Genomic DNA, 7,891 nt, shown 5'->3' with positions numbered 1-7,891 from the left:
ACAGGAAGGCGGCGGCGCGAACGAGTGAGGAGCGGGGCGGAGGCGCGGGGACGAACGCCTCGGGCGGCGGCGGCGGCGACCGGGCCCGCGCGAGCCGGATCTGGGCCCTGCGGGCCGCGCGGCGTTGGGAGGCGGCAGCGACACATGGCGGCGCGCGAGTGGAGGAGGGAGGTGGTGGTGCTGAGGTGGCGACTCCCGATTGGATGGAGCGACGTGGCGGCGGGGTGGACGTGTCCGGCGGCGGAGTGGACATGTCCGGCGGCGCGGAGGACGAATTTTTAGGGTTTGGAAAGAGAAGATGTGGGATTTGAAATGGGGGGTCTATTTATAGAGGTAGAGGAAGCTAGGAGTGTCCAAATGAGGTGCGGTTTTCAGCCACGCGATCGTGATCGAACGACCGAGATGAGAGGGGGTTTTTGGTGGGTTTTGGGACACTTTAGAAGGATGTTGGGCTGTAACACACACGAGGCCTTTTCGGTCCCTTGGTTAACCGTTGGTGTATCAAACGAAGTCCAAATGGCACGAAACTTGACAGGCGGTCTACAGGTAGTAAACCAAGGCCGCATGACAAGTCTCTGTCCAATGAAAACGTTTAACACCCACACACGAAAAGAGGTAGAAAGGGACACCGGGTGACATAGGAGCGCTGGATTGCAAAACGGACAATGGGGAAAATGCTCGGATGCATGAGACGAACATGTATGCAAATGAAATGCACATGATGACATGATATGCAAATGCATGACACGCAAGCAATAACAACGCAACAACAGCGAATAACTGGAGGACACCTAGCACAACGGTCTCGAGGCATTACAACACTCCACCACTACGAGAGGATCTCGTCCCGAGATCTAGAATGGCGCTGGAGGGAGAACCGAAGAGAAAGAGGAGAGGTAAAAACTAAGTTGCTTCTTTGATAAACGAGTGAAACCAAAGAACCTTGAAAAGGTTAAGCCATTTCAAGAAAAGAATACAACGGAGATGAACGAAGTTGAAAGCACTCCGTTAGGAAAGAGGGACAAGGAAGAACAACTTCGAGCAGCACTCCGGTTGAGAAGTTATGCAAGACTTGATACGAAGAAAAGAACTTGAGCAGAGGACATGACACTCCGGTTAAACAAGATAGAGAAGGAATAAGACTGATATAAATCGGACATCACTTCGACTGTAAATGGAAGAAATTGAACATGATCTTGACAAACCGAGATGAGGAGTGAAAAGAGCAACATCAATAGACCTCCAGGAGAAAGAACAGAATAAAGATAATTGAGAAAAAAGAATGTAGAAGACAATGCTAACTTCTGCTACAAAAGAGCTTGAAAAGGCATCTTTTGGAGAAGGGTTGAACGGAGTTGTTGGAAAACCCACAACGAAAAGATAAGCTTTAAGTGGGCTTATGGAAAGCATCTCTAATTCAATAGGTGAAATTCTTCCACTAATGGAAACAATAGATTGGATTGAAATGAACAAGAAGACGAGAAACTGTGTCACCGGGAGGATAAATGAAGAACTTGGGTCATTTCTGAGCACCATAAATAGCAACAATCCTTAGGGAAGGCTTTAGGAGAAACATGACACAAGATAACTCCAACGAAGAGGTTGATGGATTTAAAATACCTCATTCTTAACAACATGTGGATCATGAAACATGAACTCAAATTATCAAGAATGACATAATACCACCTTCGATGATACGGTAGAAAGAATTTCACTCCGGATTGCAAGATGAAGAATACTTGAGCTCCTCTGAAAAGAATCTTGATGAACACTTCGAGAAGGAATTAAATCCTTGATGAACTATCATGTAAAAACTTCTTGAGAACTCTGGTAAACAAAGAATGATCAAACGGAAGGAAAGAGAAGTTGAAAACACAAGGTGAATCCTTGTACAGATTTAGATGAATCTTTGCGACGAGATAAAGTGGAAACTTGGATCTCCGGTAAAGAAAAGATGAAACAAGTGAAACCGAGAATTTTGATGAGGCTCCGGAATAAGGAATTGAATTTTTTTGATGAAACAAGAATAAGAATTACATTATGCTTATCCTTCATCAATTAAATTGATGACAATCAACGGATTTGACATATTACTTATTCTCGAAGAAAGGTTTAAGATAGATATCGCGCCAACTTGGGAAGGTATTGAACGATCCACCGGAAGGGTTGAAACAATGAATAAATTGATATGATAACCAAGGAAGATAACTCTTGAACGAACCACCGTAAGAATTAAAATGGCCGAAGAAAAAAATAAAGGAACACCGGGAAGAATTATGAAATGAACGAATATACTTGAGAGAATTTAGATACAAGAGGACGAATAGTTCACGAACTTCATAGAGAATATTTGAATGATGCACCGGTAAGATTTGGAGAATGAGAGCTGAAAGCTGAGAATGAATAATCCTGAATTGATGGCCTTCAGATAAACAAACTGAAAAGACTCCTGAATTACTCCGGATGGGTGAAAAGAATTCTCATAATCAAAACAATTATGAGGGGATGGAAACAAGCTAGAATCACGAATCTTGAAGAGAATGGAGCATGATTGAGAGAAAATTTTCTTCGGTCTTAATTTTTTTTAATTACGACGAGAAATACCACCATGAATTGTTTAGACACTTCGGAAGAATCAAAAGCGAAGCGGTTGAGCCAACGATGAAAAGATTTTAAAAATCTTGGAGAAATACATATGACTGATGATGAATCATTCTTACGTCAAACTTCGAAAAGAATTTGGGAATAGCTCCGGGAAAATAGAAGAGTCAGGTAAGATCCTGGGAAAAGACCTGTGGGTTAGGGCCCACTCAAAAGAAACACCGTTGAATGATTTAAAAGATAGATTGTGCCGGTTGATTTAAATGGCTTGAATGAGATAACATCCTCGAAAGATCTTGAATGAATGCAGAGTGGAAAACACGAATCTTCGAGATATCTTGAGCACTCCAGAACAATTAAATAGAGAGAAGTGAATGATTAAGAATTGTACCAGCATGAGAAAGCATTGAAATGAGGAAAGGGTATGATCAACAAAGCTTGACTTGAAACCACCGAAGAAGAAAAGAAAATGAAGAATGATGAACTTGTAGAGCATCTTCATGAGAATCACCGGATAAGAACATTGACGGAAAAGAATGGAGAGACTTCATAATCATAAGATAGATACTTGATCTTGCGGATGTTGAAAATAATCGGATCCACTTGAAGAGAGACACACCGGTTGAAAAAGATTGACACGACAATCTCGATAAACAAGAAGGATTAGTATTCACATAGGAATATGAGAACACCGTTTGGGGAAGGTATGGAATCAACATTTGACTTCAAAGCAACTCGACTACCACAACTCAAAACAAAACAAAAGGATTGGCTTGCAGAATAAGCCGGAACAAACATATGATAGAGATTTCGTCCGAAGTTTTCATGGTGGGGCCTACACGGGCTCGATCGTACAACACCGTCATGTACAAGGCAGTGCACATGACATACGAAGCGTCCCCGATTCAGCATAGCCAAGGACTCTTTAAGACACAATGAGACCACTGTAAAACCAACCGTGGATAGGCGGACCACTAGACGTTGAACCCCAATTTCAAATCATACATCTGTCAGAAAGAAAACCTAGGAGCTACTTGAATTCCCACTTATAAACTCCCGAAACTTTCCAGTTATGCAATCAGGTGTTGGGGATACAGGGGAAGCATAATATCTCACCCAAAACTAGCAAATCCTACATCCAGCTGTATCCATCCTTCAACACATAACCAAGAAACCTTCGGAAATCGTTTACCTCAACCTTCGAAAAGCATCCGTTATATGAGTTATGGCAATACTCCCGAACTCCCGCCCCAGTACTGGGTGGCGTCGAGGTTATCTCACCAACAATTGCATAAAAGAGATTTTCGATGTCGGCGAAACTAAACTCAGGTATTCCAGCACTGCAACGATAAAATTGTGACGACAACACCTCAGAGCTCAATTCCCCGGGACACTTCCACAACCCCTAAATGACAGGAGGCACCAAGAACAATGTTCTCGTCACAAAACCATCGGAACGATTCCAAGATACCCGCGTGATCCTAAATTTTTTTTAGTGAAATTTGAGAAGAGAAGAGTCAAAACTCTACGTCAGGATGCCTCACCAGAGCGACGAAGGGACTGAGGAGTAAAAAGAATTCCTATCTCTCTGATATATAATTCCTAAATGACTCAAAACATTTTTCTAGACTCAACAACGCCAGCGATTCGATCAAGCAGGGGGCTCCTAAAGTCGGGGAAGGCTCTGATACCAACTTGTAACGCCCTCGATGCGGCTATATCTCCCACGTGTTGAAGCACAACTTAGAGGCATAACCGCATTGAAAGCAATGTCGCAAGTGAGGTAATCTTCCCACAACCCATGTAATACATAAGGGAATGAGATACATAGTTGGCTTACAATCGCCACTTCACACAATACATGAATAAAGCATTACATCAACCAGATACAATCAATGTCCGACTACGGAACCAAAATAAAAGAAGACTACCCCAAATGCTACACAGATCCCCGATCGTCCCGACTGGGCTCCATTACTGATCAACTGGAAACGGAACAACATAAAGGACAATATCTTCATCGAGCTCCTCCTTGAGCTTGGTTGCGTCATCTGCACAGTATCATCGACACCTGCAAACTGGTTTTGGAAGTATCTGTGAGTCACGGGGACTCAGCAATCTCACACCCTCGCGATCAAGACTATTTAAGCTTATAGGTAAGGTAAAGCTATGAGGTGGAGCTGCAGCAAGCGACTAGCATATTTGGTGGCTAGCATATACGCAAAAGAGAGCGAGAAGAGAAGGCAAAGCACGTTCGAGAAATCTATGATCAAGAAGTGATCCTAGAACAACCTACGTCAAGCATAACTCCAACACCATGTTCACTTCCCGGACTCCACCGAGAAGAGACCATCACGGTTACACACTCGGTTGATGTATTTTAATTAAGGTCAACTTCAGGTTCTCTACAACCGGACATTAACAAATTCCCATCTGCCCATAACCACGGGCACGGCTTTTGAAAGTTCAAATCCCTGCAGGGGTGTCCCAACTTAGCCCATCACAAGCTCTCACGTTCAACGAAGGATATTCCTTCTCCCAAGACAATCCGATCAGGCTCGGCATCCAGGTTACAAGACATCCTCGACAATGGTAAAACAACTCCAACAACACCACCCGAATGTGCCGACAAATCCCGATAGGAGCTGCACATATCTCGTTCTCAGGGCACACTCAGATGAGTGCTCCATACAACTAAAACCAAACCTCGAGTTTCCCTAAGGGGGGGCTGCACAGGGCTCTAGTTTGGACCAACACTCAGAGGACCACTGGCCCGGGGGGGGGGGTTAAAATAATGATGACCCTTGAGTCTGCAGAACCCAAGGGAAAGGAAAAGGCTAGGTGGCGAATGGTAAAACCAAGGTTGGGCATTGCTGGAGGAGTTTTATTCAAGGCGAACTGTCAAGGGGTTCCCATTATAACCCAACCGCGTAAGGAACGCAAAATCCGAGAACATAACACCGATATGACGGAAACTAGGGCGGCAAGAGTGGAACAAAACACTAGGCATAAGGACGAGCCTTCCACCCTTTACCAAGTATATAGATGCATTAATTAAATAAGAGATATTGTGATATCCCAACAAGTAAACATGTTCCCACAAGGAACAACATCTCCATGTTCCAACAAGGAACAAACTTCAATCTTCACCTGCAACTAACAATGCTATAAGAGGGGCTAAGCAAAGCGGTAACATAGCCAAACAACGGTTTGCTAGGACAAGGTGGGTTAGAGTCTTGGTTCAACAATATGGGAGGCATGATAAGCAAGTGGTAGGTATCATGGCATAGGCATAGCAAAAGAGCAAGCAACTAGCAAGCAAAGATAGAAGTGATTTCGAGGGTATGGTCATCTTGCCTGAAATCCCGCAAGGAAGAAGAACGAGTCCATGAAGAAGATAAACGGACGTAGTCGAATGGGTCCTCACAAACGCGACGTTATCGGAACCAACCCGAAGAAGCAACACCGGAAAGAATCACACAACATAGTAAACAACCAACACATGAACATGGTATGACATGCAGGATGCGGTATGCGGTGCATATGGATGAGGTGCAAAGGAATGATTGAACCTGGCCTCAACATGGAAATCCAAGAGTCCCGCTGGAAAGATGAGGTGATTTCGGTTGAAATCGATATAAAGATCACTGGAATCGGATGCACGGTTTGGAAATGGCAAGCAAAACAAATATGGCATCGGTCTGCGATAAACCGCAAGTAGCGATCTAAATGTGTCAAGATAAATAAGCTACAATAGTCAAACATAACAACAAAATACATGGCAGGGATCCACTCATGATACATGACAAAAGATGAACAGTGAGCTATGGCTAATTCATCCATGAACAGGTTCAAACAAGCATGGCAAAAGTGCAAATGATAACAGCTTCCAGACTTAGTGAAATTAACACAAGTCTGGAATTTATCATCAGGAAGCACAATTTAGAGTATGAAAACTACAAGCTACAGGAACATATCATGGCAAAGCAAGGCATGGCATGAAGCTACTCAAAGCACTTAACAGAAGTCCCTTAGTGACCTTGAGCCAAAAGGGATCATAAGATACAATTGCAAGCATGTGAACATGGCAAAAACATAAACATATTTAGACTTAGTGAAAAACTGGAGCATGCAAAACAGATTATCAAGTAGGCATGTTTATGAGCTGGATGCACTCACTACAGAGCATGGCATGACAAACTAAGCATACATCGTCAAGAAGGCATGGCATAGAAGCTAGACATGGCAAGAACATCAACATAGCATGAACGGATCAATAGCAACAACCTCGGCAAAATCGCTAAACATGTCAACGATCTGCCAGGATTTACTTAATAGCAAAAGTAGAGCTCAATTGACTCAAGCTAGGGTGCTCCATAAATGCAAAAAAGACATGGATGGATAGAGCACCACAATTTTAACAAAACAACCTTACTGATCATCCTCAAAAGAGGCACGGATCACTAGGAAACAACATGAACATATGGCATAACAACAAAATCAGGACAAGGACTTGGTGAAAATCTAAGTCCCTGAAATCAGCATTACCGATTACGCTACTTTGCAAGCTTGCGCTAGACACCACAAATATCACAAAATACATGGCAAGCTACCTCTATAAAGATGGCATGGCATATAACAAAACACATGTAGAGCTCAGGATCATAGCATGCACACATTAATCATGGCAAAAATGACAAAAGGCCATTTGCTGAAACCGATATGACATATTACTCACATAGCCCTCTTCCAATGACATTTCGGGCATCAAGATGAGCTCAAATGAAAATGATGCAGTGAGATGAAATGATGTACTCGTCGAGACGAACGTTTTGATATGCTACACGCACAAATCGGATCTACGATGAGGGAGTTATGATGCGATGAATAGAGACATATAATATGCAGATCCGGGGACTTGGAGAAATCTCAGGACCGAAAAGTGAGCGTCGGGCAACTATTTGACGCACAGGGCAGGGAATAAGGGTGCTGACCCAATGGGCTCGGCCCATGACGCAGCGGAGACCAAGCGGCCTGCCGGGCCGAGGGAGATTGGGCCGGGGAGGCCGAGGCCCACGCGGTCAACGGGGAGGGGATGGGCTCCTCCCGACCGATCTGGAGGGCGGCGGCGCCTGAGGGAGCTCGGCTCCGGCAGCCTATCTGCGGTGACGCAGTCCGGGCCCGGCGAGGAGGGCGGATCCGGCGAGCTCGCCGGCAGGAGGAAGCGCGGCGGCGCGCGGGCGAAGGCGGCTGGCGCGGATCGGGCAGGGAGGCGGACGGAGGCGGGGCG

The sequence above is a fragment of the Triticum dicoccoides genome, chromosome 3A, assembly GCF_002162155.2.
Source record: "Triticum dicoccoides isolate Atlit2015 ecotype Zavitan chromosome 3A, WEW_v2.0, whole genome shotgun sequence".
NCBI classification, from domain to species: Eukaryota; Viridiplantae; Streptophyta; class Magnoliopsida; order Poales; family Poaceae; genus Triticum; species Triticum dicoccoides.
This window is presented reverse-complemented; position numbering follows the sequence as displayed.